Below are 2719 nucleotides of genomic sequence, written 5' to 3' on the forward strand. Positions count from 1 at the left end.
TTTTGAGAGACACATTGGTAATTCCTCAGCATGTATCCTACATCTCAAGCGTACGCTTTTGTAACCTTTCTCGTAAAAATATAAGATCCATAATTTTCCACATATAAACCATGCTTTAACTGCACAGTGCATTTAAGACACTGGAGTGCACGGAGGAAAAGCGGTACTGCTGTGCTGTGCTAAACATGGACTCAAAGAGTCGACGCATGCAGCCCACATCACGTTCTCAGTCGTGCTCCCCTCAGCAAACGTTTACGTCCCCGGCATGCCAGGGGTCAGAGGGAGAGAAGCTGAAGCGAGCCAGCAGACATGCAAGGGTGAATGGATGAGTGCAGAAAAGTGTGGGGGGTAATAAAGGGATATAAAACAGTCTGGCTGTGGGATCGCTTCTGGCTGCCATAAATCCAGGCCCATGCTCTCCTCCGAGAGAGGGACGCTCACTGCCCTCTGATTTATGGCTACTGGCAGTTGTCCTACGCTAGTACGCAGCCATCTCGCACTGGGCCCAAAACACGGTATACCTCCCCTCTTATTTCAATGTATCAAAATCGACCAAGTCGTCCTTTAAAACGTTACACCACTAATGCGTATCCGGGCCCATATAATACTGTGTTCAAACAATAGTCACAACAGCACTTGAACATTAGAAAAACATTAATACATACTGTAAGCCCAGGGGCATAGGAGTAGGGGGGTAAAATGGGACTGTGTCACCAGGGCCCCATGTATCCAGAGGCCCCAGAGGGAGTCCATTTTTTTTCCTTTTTGCATTTTAATTTTACATAAAAGTGGGGGGTCACATTGGACCTGCTTCCACGAGTCCCAGATCTTGGTGGTATGCCCCTGCATAGGTCACATGCATGGCCACACCAGTGACAATAACAGCAAGTCCCAGGATGTGGTCAGGATGTCATAATGCATTAACCCCATTTTGTTAACTTAGATGTCATTTAGACTACGTGAGAGGACCATGTGAGCAAATGCTCAACACAGGAGCAAAAATCCAAATGGCAACAGTTTGTTAGACACTAAGTCCGACTTTGCCCTCTAAGTTTAGTCTATCATAGTGAAAGAGGCATAACATTTGTGAAACTATCTAAAGGCCTGTAACCCGTAGGTCAGTCTACACTACTTTAGTGAAACCGTCTCCCGAAACACATACAGAGGTATATAAAGTAGAGGTAAATTCATGATGTAAGTACAAGAGCTAGCACAAGATATTACAGAGTTGCTACACTAGTTATTCCACTGTACCAAATGAGTAGGGCCACCTATTGAGGGGCTAATTCTATTTCATAGACCTCTTAACACTTGGCCCCATTACAGGTAACACACCAAGAATAAATGTCAACTCACTTGCAGAAGATTTCCTCATACACTTTATCTTCAAATAACATCATACTTCTTCTGGAAAAATAAATAAATAAAACAATTAAATAAATAAATGAATTTGATATGCACATAATGAAACCTATTCATAGGCCCCCATTATTTAGAGGATTAGGATTACATGGCCTTCTCAGGTTGCCTTCAGAGTTGAGCGCAGCAGCAGCAAGATCACGGGAGCAGAGTGGTGGACATGACACAAGACATCCCCCAGAGGGCATTATGATCAAGTAATTGAGGCAAGGTGGCCCCGCAGTACAAGGCACTGAGCAATGCACCACCATGGGGCCCCACTAATGTAGGCTACCGCCGGTCATGTCCCATGTTTACAAAGTGTCAACGTAGACCAATACAACCTACTTGAACAGGCTGGATTCAGCAGACCAATCTGTGAATATCTCTAATGAATTTTGAGAGGAGAATTATATGCCTCTGCCGCTGTAATCAATTTACATTTTAAGCACTGATGCATTCTTTCTCAACCCCTGGAATGAAAAAAAATCCTATTGGCAAATGGAGCCACTTTAAAACAATATTGGGAGCGTTTATTTGATACCTACGGTTGGTAAACCTCAAAGTCAACGCGGCTCACTTTCAGGAGCCGGGGTGAAAAATAATTGTGGAAAATGAGGTAATGTGCAGCATACGATCTCAGGGTTTATTTAGACTGTGGTGGCCGACTTCAACCAAAAAGTGAAGCGTATCAGAACTCAAATCACTTTCCGCTGCCGCCCCTTGCTATATGTATGCATTGTTTTCATTAAAACACTGATGGGATGCAAGTCAAGCTTTTCCATGTAAGGGTAAACGGTTCTCCCGATGTGACTTTTGTGTGCCAGAAAAATATGACTGCTAAGTCTTTCAAAAACATGTGTCACTATTTCAAATCCTCAGGGGAACCGGTTTACTGTGGGTGTTCAATACCACATAAACCACTCATACACAGGAGAAAAAAGGCGCTCCAGTCACATAGGCGTGGGTCACCTCAGGTCAGAAGGTGTCGCATTAGAAGGGCCCTGAACGGCTGTAAATTAATTATCACCATCTGAAGAGAGTCCAACTACAGCATTAGGTCTTGATAATTATACTTGATTATTTACATATATAACATCATCATGACCCGTGTATTTTAGCTCCAAAAACATATATATATTTTTTAAAATGGGACATTTTCAAAGTTTGAAGAAGAAATTCTAGAAATCCAAACAGATGTGTTAACAAAACAGATTATTCAGCTTTTTGATGTTGGATGTGCAGTACTGTAACTATATACTGAGCATTGTCAGAGATAATCACACAGTACACTGGATCGTTAACAGGTTATTCACAATTA

This window comes from Engraulis encrasicolus, chromosome 19, assembly GCF_034702125.1.
Source record: "Engraulis encrasicolus isolate BLACKSEA-1 chromosome 19, IST_EnEncr_1.0, whole genome shotgun sequence".
Taxonomy (NCBI): domain Eukaryota; kingdom Metazoa; phylum Chordata; class Actinopteri; order Clupeiformes; family Engraulidae; genus Engraulis; species Engraulis encrasicolus.